This window comes from Macaca nemestrina, chromosome 2 (genome assembly GCF_043159975.1).
Source record: "Macaca nemestrina isolate mMacNem1 chromosome 2, mMacNem.hap1, whole genome shotgun sequence".
Classification (NCBI taxonomy): Eukaryota; Metazoa; Chordata; class Mammalia; order Primates; family Cercopithecidae; genus Macaca; species Macaca nemestrina.
In genome coordinates, this window is record NC_092126.1 from 133531078 (window position 1) to 133544152 (window position 13075).

At 40.2% G+C, this 13075-nt stretch overlaps 1 long non-coding RNA gene across 1 annotated transcript in view; it reads left to right on the forward strand.

The window, feature by feature from the left end:
- The first annotated feature begins 11648 nt into the window (after nt 1–11648).
- LOC105479572 (uncharacterized) overlaps nt 11649–13075 on the forward strand; it is a 381347-nt gene continuing 379920 nt past the window's right edge. The window contains exon 1 of the long non-coding RNA XR_011620186.1: nt 11649–11779. This is a non-coding gene — a long non-coding RNA (uncharacterized lncRNA). The remainder of the gene's footprint in view (nt 11780–13075) is intronic.

Here is a 13075-nt window from a genome sequence, read left to right on the forward strand (position 1 = left end):
CTTCAGTTGTGTTTGTACCATAATGTTTTATTTCAAACGATAGTTGTCTTATCTCTGTCAAAAATAACTCTATTATTCACCATCATATCTTGGTTAGAGGTTGTAAAGTCCAAACGACATTTTATTATAGTGTTTAAAAAGGTATAAGACGTCAAACTTCATTTTTCAGTGATAAAAAGATAAAGCTTTAAAATAGAGTTTCATAAGGGGAAAGGCTAATAGTTATTTTTCTTTTAAAATATGTTAATGGAACATTTATAAGTCTGCGGATTTTTCTGCAAGATCTACACAAGTTCTCAATCACACCAGGCTCTATAACGTTGTGGTCAAGAACACAGATGCTGGAGACAGACTGAGTTCTAATTCTATGCTCTCCATTCACACCTTATAATCGTGAGCAAGGTATTTAACCTCTCTTTTCCTCATCTATAAAGAGGCACTAAATAGTATCCCTTGTTGCAGACAGTTGCAAGGATAAATGCATTAATACATGTCAAAGGACCCGTGCCTGTTTCAGGCTAACATTCAATAAATGTTACCTCTTCTTGTGCCACAGAGGCTGATTTTTTTCTTGGACTGTCTTTCTAATCCAGCTATGGGTAGCTCCAACCCACAAATTTTCCAGTATTTTTCTTACGTGTTTCCTGACTGTTTCACTTATCCATTGATACATAAGAAAGCAGCCCAAAACAGCAGCATAAAACAAAAGGCATTTTGTTATGTCCGCAGATTTTGTGGGTCAAGAAGTGAATAGGACTCAAGGGGAATTGCTTGTCTCATCTCTGCTACATGATATCTGGGGACTCAGCTGAGAAGACTCCAACAGAGAGTGGTAACTCAATGACTTGGGGCTAGAATCATTTGAAGGCTTCCTCAACTCTCAAGTCTGATGCCTTGACTGGAATGACTCAAAGACTTGGCTCAGCTGGACTGTTGACCACAGCGCCTACATGTAGCCTTTCCATGTGGCTTGGGTTTCTTTCCCCATGGTGGCTGGTTCCTCAGCGGGAGCAACCCCACAGCGAGTGTTCCAAAAAGCCAGACAGAAGCTGCAAGGCCCCTGATGACCTGGCCTCGGAAGTCAGGGAGCATTCTACCATACTTTGCTGCTCCAAGCAATCATGAGCCCTCTCTGATTCAAGGGGAGGGGAGGTAAACTCCACTCTGGATGGGAGAAGTGTCAAAGATTTCAGATTTTTTTTTTTCTTCTTTTAAAAAACTTTCCTTTTATACAGCTATCTCCATTTTATCTATAGCACTTGTTCTCCAAGTTTTCCTGATTACTGGTCCCTAATCTTCCTTAAGCTCTGTATAACTTTGATAAACTCTCAACCCTAAAATCTGAACTCTATCATCCCTCTGGTAACCTTTGCTGCTCTTCACACAGCCCAGATGGCATTCTCTGTCACCGCCTACTCCACAAACCCGACCTCACATCCTCTCTTTGCACCAGCTCTACCTGCCTACAGAAGAGCCATTAGGTAGGATAATATTTGTATAATACTAATCAGAATTTCCCTCCATATTATAACTTCCTCCTTGGTCTATCCACATTTGTGAAGCTCACATTATTCTGTTTTATGGACTTAGAGAAGGAATGTACCTTCAGACAGTAGGAAACAGAGGCAGCTCCTCCTAAAAAAGTAGAAAAAACAGCAAAGCACAAATATTTGGTCACAAAGATTCCCCCAAGAAACTTCAAAACAAGTTCCCAGTTAGGGGAGAAGAAAAGGTTCGAGAGAGAGTAATGAGAACAGAAATATTGGTGGGTAGCAGAGAGATGAGCTCTGTGCACTATGACTTAGGTCAAAGCTTAAGGAGATGGTAAAAATCCCAAATAGTTTCAAGGGACCTGAGAGCAGAAAGGACCTGAGGCTGTTCCTAGGTAAGTCCCTGGAGAAGTAGCAATACCCTGAAAAAAAAAATGACTGTATTTAGGTAGGATGGGGTCTTAGCAGCCTAACCACCCACTTAGAAAGACCTGGAATTAAAGAAGGAAACAGCCAAACATGAAAAGACCTTGCAGAGGGAGTTGAGAAAGACTCCTATGGGCTTTTCACCAAGGATCAAAGAGAATGACATTGTGGACCAAATGCCTTGCTCCCTCAATGTTCTTTTCAACAAACTCCCCCTGAAACATAAAAATTCGTGGAAAAGGAAAGAGAAGCCCAAATTACAAAGATTAACCTTCCATCTCCTTAATAAGAGGTGGTAGGTTCTAATTTTAGAAAAATAAAGTAAAAAAAGCACACCTAACTGTGTACTGTGTGATTCAGGGTCACATATATTTAATGTTTCATACTGATAGAGGTTTCCAGAGAGAGGTGGGTGCATACAATGGAATAAATACTGTATGGCATTGGCTTCATTATCAATTCTAATTTCTGTTGTCTTGAAATTATATTATATATTAGATCCTTGTTAAATGCATTAAAAGGGACTAAGAGAGCTGTTAGGTAAATGGAAATTGTTGCAAATGGGAGTTGCCATTCATTCATTTAAAACTTACTGAGCACCTACTATATGTCAAACATTGTGTTAGATGTTGGAGTTACAGAAACAAAAAGGACATATTCTTTGCCCTTGAAAATGAAGCTCACATTCAAACGGCTTTAGAACAGACATGATTTATTTGTCTCATAGACTTGGTCTTAGGTTCATAGCTAGACACATGCCAATTTGTGGGAAATCTGGTCCGTTTGGAAAAAGCATGCTCTTAGAGTTCTTCATTCAAACACATAATGATTCCTGTGGCAATTCCCTCCTTCTGTGAGTTGGTCAACAGACAAAAGAGAAAGTTTTGAAACATACACATGTATCTATGCACACCATCTCTATATTCTGGAATACAGCATGTTGCCACTGCATAATATGTTTAGACAAAAATCATTTACTTTGTAGTGATCTTTGTTCACATGAGATCTCCAGTAATAAATAGTATTGCCATTTTCTTCTTTTTTTTGATATCAGTATAAGATATTCATTTAGAAAATGCACTGGATATAATGTCACCTTAATTACGGTATGGGAAAGTGTGATGAAAACAAATTCCCATATCTAGCTTTAGGCTTTAATGCCACTAGTCTCGTCTGTTTATTCCAATGAATTACATTCTGGCACCCACGAAAATCACATAACAAATGCATAACTAATGCGACATTCACACAAAACATTACATTAGTTCCATACAATCAGCTCTATTCCAGTGAACACCAAACCAAATCACGTTATTGTAATGTGAGTTGTGATTTAATATCCTCATTTGTAAGTAGTTTTGTCTGAACCTGGCACGTTGTTTACACCACTCATGGTGGTTTCAAAGACATAGTACATGCACACTTTATTTGGCTTGGCTACCTCTGTCCACCGCCCCCACATGGACACAACCCTAAATAATATATCAAATAATATTATTATTTTACTACTAAATATGTTCTCAACCATCTTCCTACCAGCTGCCAAGTTACAGGCAGGCATCAGTTGACTTTTTTCAACAACTCAAAAATCCCTATCATGCTTTAGGGTTTGGAGAACTAAAAATTAGGAGGAAAACAGATTATAATTCCAGCCCAGGGAAATTTAACAGCTGTATACTACTATTATAAAGTGAGGTTAAAATGATTCCATGAGCAAAAGTCCAGTCTATTTTGAGGTAAGACATTCTTTCTGCCTGAAGTCTTTTCCTCCCACTTTGTATGACTGGCTCAGTGGCATCCTATAGGCCTCAGCTCAGTTGTTAGCTCCTAAGAAGGCCTCTGACTTCCGTATTTAGAGCAGGTCTCTCTGTGTCCGTTACTCTCTATCACATCACTCTGTGTGGCCATGTCAACTAGCTGCCTGCTCTCTCTTTTTCCTTAGCAATCAAATTGCTACCTAATTTCTAGGTGAGCCTATGGCCAACCAGAATGATGTCTTCCTATTCCAGCTTTCCCTGCAGCCAGGAACTACATTCTTATTGTTGGGACAAAACACTAATTATCCTTACAGGGAGGGATATGGCCCTCTTCTCACCTTTGTCCTCTATGCAGATGTAATGGCTGGAGGCCAAGCAACCGTCTTTGGTCTGTGAGGTGGAAAGCATATATTGAGAATGATGAACAAATCTGGACCTTTGACAAATTCATGAAGCTACCTTATGCATACTTGAAGAACCTATCTCTGACCTCCTTTAATGTGAGAAAGAGAGAAAGAAACTTTCTAAGCCACAATTAACATTCATCATATATAGTAACTGCTCCAGCATATAAACCTGTTCCAACCAAACAAAATAGGGCACTGGTCAATCAGAATTGATGCCAGTGTTAAAAAATTGTAGCTGCCCCTATATATAGGCTGAATCACAACACAGGCTTGGTTAAAGCCAAATGATTTTGAATCTTCTGTCACTTTCAGCTAAACCTAATCCTATGAAGTATATTTCATTTTCTTTATAACCCCGGTTGTAGTCTGTGATTATCTTTTCATTGTTTTACTTGTTCATTATCTTTCTCTCCCCTTAAAATCTAATCTCTATGAGGGCAGAGACTCCTCTGGGGTTTGCTGCTGGAACATTGCTCTGTTGAATGTTAAAAGAATGAATGAACTATTTCTTTAATTTTTTATTGCGAGATATAATATTTTGGGAATTGCAGATCTGGAGGAGTGAAAAGAATTCTATTTGGAGAACTAGGGTTGGCAGTGGAATTGACAAAAGTTTTTTTTTTTTTTTCTCCCAGACTCAAAAAAAAAAAAGAAAAACTGATGAAATTAGTGGTAGATAAAAATTCATTTCTAGCTTCTAACAAGGAATCACAAACAATGGAGGACATATAAAGAGAGTAGCAGCTTTATTAATAATACTTTCCTACTCCATTCGTGATCTTTTGATGACAACCCTACCGGAGACACTCTTTATCAGGCACTAAAGCAATTTAGATGCTGTCACATGCCTTTCTTGATATATACGTATTAGACATAAAGCAGTTTTCTGTTCTTTAGCTTATTTTAGTATATAATTAAAACTCTGACTGTCTGCTACTAAGCAACGGAGCATGGCAGAGGTTGATCACATCCTATCACAAAGATAGAAAGAGGAAAAATAATAAAAATAATCATACACATTCCTGTAATCAGTCTTCAGATCTTAATTATGTTTTAACTCCTTTGTTATGCCAAAGGCAATGCCTATTGGTGTTTAAAGGACACTCTCACTTTTCTGCCTAAGTTCAATCTAGTTCTTTAATTTCGATCCTAGTCTATTTATGAAATTCTTCGGAGGGCATTTAAGGTCATAAGGGGTGATAGAAAACTGAGATAGGACTCAGAGGTTTAAGATTCATTCAGCCCTTAAACTGGTTTGCTGTGTCCAGGGGTGCAGCCAAATTATCTCCTCTGAGGTACAGAGCCTGTTGTGGGGTGCGTGCAAGACTGGAGGAGGATAAGTGAAGGAGGAGGCAGGGTTTGCAACGTCGGTGGGTAAGCAAGTGCATACGTACACAAAACAGCCCGCTACCACCTTCCTATGTGTCTTAAGGTCTGACCTCTGAAGCTTCAATTGTATATTTCACTCTGATTGCAAAGATGCTTTTCATCAGAGCCTTAATTTTTACATTAATGGTATTTCTTTAAAATTGTTGAAGTGTACCTGTTTTGGAGAATAAGCTTAGGGATAATAACTCATGCTTCTGTTCTGGCCCCCACCTTCTTCAACTTCCAAAAAGACTTCAAAATATAAGTCACATTTACTCATTCATTCATTCCCTCAACCATTAATTTCCGAGCCCCTATTTTGTACCATTCTATGTTCTAGGGCTCATATTGTTACTCATACAATGGGTGGGTTCCCGTTCGATGACCACAACCAAGAAGGATTTATTAAAAAGATATTATGACTATTACTTGACACAGGTAAGGAAGGCACTGGGCATAGTTCCCAAAGCAGTAGCTGTCCAAACAAAGGTGAAAACAGGGCTTTTCTAGGGCTAGTTAGCTGAGTCATTGTATGTAGAGTTGGCATCACCGCAGCGTGTGTGCAGTCGCTGATTGTGCTTCCACATACATCACATGGATAGAAAATATCCAATAAGCTCCTACCTGGGCAGGGTTTTTAGTACGGCAACGAGGGGAGTTCACCAAAGTTCATGTCTAACTCAGGCATCTCTGGATCCAACCCATTTTTGCTATTCCAGGGTGAACTTCTTCCTGGACCATTCACGAAACAACAAGAACTCAAGGTGCAACAGTTACAAATAGGTACTTTTTCCCAGTGTATACTCCGAAACCCAGGGAACTTGGTTACATAATGGTGAACACATCCAGTACCTTTGCCCTTGTGGAGCTTCCATTCTATAGTGAAAGACAGCCAGTAAGTAAGAGGGGCTCTTTACAAATAGGAATGGATTATTAGTGCATATTGAACTCTCGCTATGCTAGACTTATGGTCAATTCATGGTGCTATTTACTCCTCTCACCAACCAATGAAAGAGGTACGGAGGCGGTATAGTGGTAGCGCACAGCCTGGGTTTGCATCCTGCCTCTGCCCCTTATGTGTGATCTTAAGCAAGTTCCTGAATCTTTACTTGCCTCGGTTTCTTTATGTCTAAAATGAGGATCCCACTTCATATAGGGTTGTTGGGAGAATCATGCATTTGCAGCTCTCACAAAAGTGCTCAGCATTTTGTTCAATTTTCCAGATAAATAAATTGAGGCACAGACAGATTAAATAACTTGTCCCAATCCATTCAGCTCATAAAAGGTGAGAACCAAAATTCCAACCCCACTCTCTGACTGTACCACGTGTGCCCTTACTCACGATTCGGCTTTGCTCTTCCAGCAAGGTCTCTCTACCTCTTGGAGGATCAGTTTCTCCATCTGCAATCTGGGCATAAATTGCCTCCCTCCCTCCCAGTCTGTTGTGAGACTGAACCATGATAAGGTATTTAAAAGTGCTTTGAAAACTGTAAAGCACCACAGAAAATGTAAGTGTCTATTATTGTTATATTTGTATTTTTATATTTACCACTTTAATTTGAGTCTGAGTTGTGTTTGCATATTTGTCATATAAGGCTTTCTGTTTAAACTGTCATGGTTCATATAGAACCTGTTAGCCAGCCTGGGAGCCTCTGTAGTGCTTCCTTAGGCCTTCCTTAAATTTCTGTTAGTCAACACACTTTCTTTTTTCTTTTTTTTTTTTTTTTTGAGACAGAGTCTCACTCTGTTGCCTCGGCTGGAGTGCAGTGGCGTGGTCTTGGCTCACTGCAACCTCCGCCTCCTGGGTTCACGCCTTTCTCCTGCCTCGGCCTCCCGAGTAGCTGGGACTACAGGCGCCCACCACCACGCCCGGCTAATTTTTTGTATTTTTAGTAGAGACGGGGTTTCACCGTGTTAGTCAGGATGGTCTTGATCTCCTGACCTCATGATCCGTCCGCCTCGGCCTCCCAAAGTGCTGGGATTACAGGCATGAGCCACCGCATCAACCCACTTTTTAAAGATGATCCCTGTCAGTTCTCCTCTAAGCGGAAGAGGAAATACAGAAGATAGGAACCGAAACCATCTACAGTTTTGGACACTTGTTAAACGTTCTGTGAAAGTTTTAGTTGTTTGGGCAGATGGTGAAAGCACTTCAAAATCCTGGGGACAGAATTCAACGTGAATGAGCCCAGGTAAACGGGAGTTCATTAAAACAATAAAGGGGCATCTCAGCAAATCTGGAGAAGCCAAGCATTTAAGCATGCCTTAAGGAAACCAAGTTATGGGCCCAAAACCCTTTCTCCTTGCTAGCAGGAGCGACCTCCAGCAGGTTTCAGGTAACATAAAGTGGCTAACGCTGTCATGTCACTTGGGGAAAGATTTCATTCTGGAGAAGTCATGTGCCTCCACAAAAGGAAACGATGTGACTTCTTCAACTCAATTCAAAGGATTCTGTTTTGACCCAGATTTATATTGATCAACACAAGTCCTTATCAATATACAGCATGAGAGAAGGTATTTAATGTCTCTTTTTTCAGAGTTGTGGTACTGCACCACCCAAAGATTTCTAACTATGTGAGATTTTTGAGAGCCCAGACCCAGAAGACTTTCTTTGGGGCAACATAAAAAAGGATGCTGATCACTCCCCAGTTAAGGTCATACAAGGAAATAGAAATAATCTGGAATTAGGGAGGCCAGTCAAAACTGTGCTAAAATGATTAGCTACCTATATAAGGAAAAATTCAAAAGTACCATTTATCTGCAGATGTCTATGCATTTGAACAGAGATATTCTGAGCCACTCCACTCACAGAGAGACTGATAACTACTTTAAAAAGTAACCTGTAGGTTGCTACATTTAGGAAGGTCCTTAATAAATATTATGGATGACAATATAACTGATGCTTAAATATCTGTAATATGATGTTGAGGGCAGAAAAAAAATCAGAGTTGGATATACTGCATTGAAAATAAAATTCCACCCAAAATCTCAAAAACAGAGAAATTGTACAGAGGCAGGTGGGCAAGAGGAGTGAATTCTTAAGAATACAAGGTGGCCTGCTTCATTGTTCTTTCTCAGACTTTTATAACCTTCCTTGGTATTAAAAAACTAAAGCGGACATGGCCTCTTGTCTCTGTCCCTGACTCAACACCTGAACTAGATATATATTATTCTGCTTCTTGCAGAAGTCAGCTGACACGTGTGCTTATTTACATGCAAAGATCCTCAATTTGCTGGCCCAGAAAGAGACAGCGTGTGCAGAAAAGATTGAGAGAGATCCCAAATGGGACACAGAGATAACGCAATTGGTTGTCATTTATCAATGAATCAGCTCCTCAGGAATGAGATGTCTGTCCTTGTCCTGATCAGCCATGATAGTGATAGAACCACCTTGCAAGACATTTTGTTTCTTTAATCAATAAAGAAGTTGTAAGTTGGGCACCTTTTCCATAATTTCTCCATTTTTGGTAATTTGGGTGGAATTTTATTTCTCATGCAGTGTATCTAACTCTGATTTTCTCTCTCTCAATTTCACATTACAGATAGTTAGGCATCAGTTATACTACAATCACCCCTAATATTTATTAAGGACCTTCTTAAATGGGGCAATGTATAGATTACTTTTTAAAGTAGTTATTAGTCTCTTTGTGAGTGGAGTGGCTCAGAATCTTATACACCCAAAGATTCTCTTATCAATGACCAGCCAGGAACACCTTCAGGCTGACACCTTGAAAAAAGAATTTACATCTGAATCTGTGTTTTATGCTTCCAGTCAACCTACCAACTTTGTGGTACCACTATACTTAAAATACTACAAGGAACAACATAATCTGTGCCCTCAAGGAGTTTTAATCTAGAGTGAATCATGACATATATAAGATTGTAACATTTTCTCCAAGCCCAGCTGTGAAATGAATAACTAAATTGGCTCCTCGAAACAAACAAAAAAAAATTGCCTTTAAAATATCTTCTGTTAGCATTGCATGCAAAAGTTTTAACTACTCTCTTCCTAACTAACTCTTTTCTGGCGAGGTTATGCTTTAGCTGCCGCCACTCAGGAAAGCATTATAATTGTAGCACTAGCTTAGCCAAAAGGCCATGTTTTTGCTTTAGGGTAAACTTGTTAAAATTGGGAACTCAGCCAGGGTCATGCATCTGAGAACACTGTGAAAGCATCTTAGGGTTGTTCATCTAGCTACGGTCTAATTAATTTTCAAATGGACAAAGTAGCTTCTTGGGCCATATAACAAGCATTTTCATTCATTTAAGTGAAGCTGGATTTGGCTCAAAGCAGGGTCATGAGAAATTCTAATGGCTCCTTCTCTTCTTTGTGTGTCCTCAGGAGAGCTTGCTTGATGTCAACAATGCAAGATTTGTGCTCCGGGCAATTGGAGTAGAATCAGCTTCCTGAGAGCCAAGTTCTTTGACTTCCCCTAGAAGGAAAGGGTATGGAACCGAGCATATGGGAAGGCTCTCTAGGCCCTTTTACATTATTGGATTTAGCTACGCTCACATAATGAAATTGTTGAGATTGTTTAAACCTTCTGCAGGGACTTCTGTTAGCAGAAAAGAAACTTGTACTAAAGCCATAAGAAGATTGTATTATAGATATAATGGAATCTTTTTTATCTTTTGCCTGGTTTTCTGCACAGGACTGACATATTTTTCTGGGCATGAAGCCAAAGGTCTATTTAATTTCTACTTAAAATTTCCCATGGTCACTAATACTCTCCCCCTAGATAGCCGCTTTATAAATGAATAAATAAAGACAAAGCCACTAGAAAGGTTGTGAATCCTTGTAAGTTTTTTTTTTTTTTTTTTTTAAGGTGGCTATTTTGCACTCCAATAACATCTATAAAAAGCATGTTCCTGAATCTTTAGGACAATGCTTCACTGATATCACTCAAACTTGAGTAAAATACTGAACTTTGTCCTAAGACTACAGCCATGATTGAATAAGACTTGAGTATAAAAATGCAGGTTTACTTGGATCAGATGAATTCTCATGAACATATGAGGTTATATCACTCCTATTTTTACTGCACTTAGGATTTTTGAGTAGTAGTAATTGTTTTCAATTTAAAACAGACTTATTTTTATTTTTTCTAGGAGGTTTTTGCCAATTAGGTGACAGGTTTTTTGTTTGTTTGTTTTTGTTTGTCTTTTTGTTTTTGAGAGAGAGAGAGAGAGCAAGAGTGAGAGAGAGAATGAAGTGGGGGAGAGAACCCAGATGTTAGAAACTGGCCCAAGCAGTCAGCTTCTCATAAAGGACCATCCTGACAGTTTGACTGTAAAAAAGGCACCCCGTTGAGTACTACATGTTCCAGGAAATGGCTGGCCACGGAAAACCTTCTGTTTCTAGCATTCATTTCCAGAATGTCCCCCAAACTGCTTGTTTGCTCCCTCCCAGTCAACCAAAGGTGGTCAAATGTACCTGAAGATCAATTAGAAAATCATCCTGGCTTCCAGAAATCTCACCTTTATAGAACCCTCAGCAGTCAAAGGCTGTCTCAGCCTATCCTTTTTCATTCTATAAAAATCACTCTCCTCTCTAACACCCAGGAACCCTGCTGAAATGAAAGTGACAGCAGATGGGTTCCCTTGCCATCAATTTATGAATAAACAGCCTTTGTTCATTTTGTCTCGAACTTAGTTTTGTCTTTGACAGATGTAACCGTGACTTAAAACAATACCTTGCATGTAGAAGAAGTATTTACTTATTCAACAAATATCTATTGAGTACCTACTAAGTGCCAAGCACTATTCTCAGCACTGAGACATAAGATATGTAATTTGTCATTGCTGACTCACTTCTTGTGAATCCAAGAACTCCGTAAATAGTAGTCATTTATTATTAACAATCCTTACTGAGATAAAAACCTGCTTTTTATAGTTTACAGAGAAGTAGCTTTTCTTTTATAAGTGTAACTGCAACTAAATAGTTCAACATGATATCACAGCTTACTTGTGATACGGGAGTACTGGGAAGAGGAGAGCGTGGTCCCTTTAAACGATACGGAAGTGGGGAAACGAAGTGAGGGGTAGAGGAAAGCGCTTCCCTGGCTAGGGCTCCACCCCCATGGATCTAGGTGAGGACAGGAACTCCTGCTTTTCCGCCCAAATGTTGCATTTTCCGAGCCCACCCTTTCCAGCCACGCCCCCATCCTGGGCCTATAAAAACCGCCCCGCCAGGCCCTAGCGGGCAGATGTACTCGCTAGACGTCGTGGGGAACGCATCCGCGGAAGAAGACACAGGTGGCTGGTCATCGAGAGCCGGATGGGGGAAGAGCACACGGACAGGCACCGGCAGGCCATTGACCAGCGGGACAAGGTGGAGTTTGGCTAGGGCAGTGGGAGGAGAGCTGGGGCCGCTGAGCTGCTTTACTCCAGGGGAAAACCATCTTCGTCTCACTCCCGCATCACCAGAGAGCTACTTCTACTCAATACAGCTTTGCACTCATTCTCTAAGCCGCTTGTGACCAATTTTTCTGGTACACCAAGGCAAGATATCCAGGGATACAGAAAGCCCTCTGTCCTCGCGATAAGGTAGAGGGTCCAACTGAGCTGACTAACACAAGCTGTCTATAGACGGCAAACTAAGAGAGCACCCAGTAACACACGCCCACTGGGACTTCAGGAGCACACACGTCCACTGGGGTTTAAGGACTGTAAACAGTCACCCCTAGACACTGCCGTGAGCTCGGAGCCCCACAGCCTGCCTGTCGGTATGCTCCTCTAGAGGTCTGAGCAGTGGGGCGCTGAAGAAATGAGCCACACTCCCATCACACGCCCTGTGAGGGGGACAAGGGAACCTGTCCCTTTTCACTTATGATAGAGATGAAGTTATTATTGTTGTAATTTTAACTTCTAGAACTATAATATAATGATACAATAGTATATTGACAATATTCCTCTTTCACCCACATTTTGTATCTGTGTTCAAGATTAAATGAAAAAGGATATTCTCAAAAAGCTAGCAAAACCAAAAGCAAGACGTTATGCCAAATATAAACATATTTCTGTTTAGCAAATAGCAGGAGTGTATAAAACATTCCATTTCTCGTTTCACATAACAGAATGTTCTATGCTTACTGTATTAGTTAACAAATTCAAGTCTGTTTATTTTGTTTGAAATTCCACTTCATCCATAAATTACAGCATTACACAATAACACCAGAAGGACAATATCACCATTGTTTGCTTTTACAATCATCTCAGCCCACAAAATACTTCCCATTGTCAGCTTGCTGTCATCAAGCTATTGTTGTTTTCCTCTTTCTGGGGTCTTGTATTAATATCATTCAAATTATTTAGACACTCAACAGTGTTTTTGCTATCAGTGCAAACCTCTAAAGAGCTGGAGCCCCAGCGTGATGACCAAATAACCCTTGACTATTTATCTTTCCATAAGTCATTATTTCCCGAGGCCCTGGAGAAGCTGTGTTGCCATGTGTGCACTGCAGAGACGGGGAGCTTCTCCTGCTGGAGCTGGTTTGTTCCATTGGACAATGAGCCCTTTTCTGCTTGGCTCTCTGTATGGGTGCATACACAATGAGGCGGTTTAGGGAAGAGGGATGATGTGGTGGGTCATTGATAACAACAATCCCCAAACTTCTTAAAGAATTTT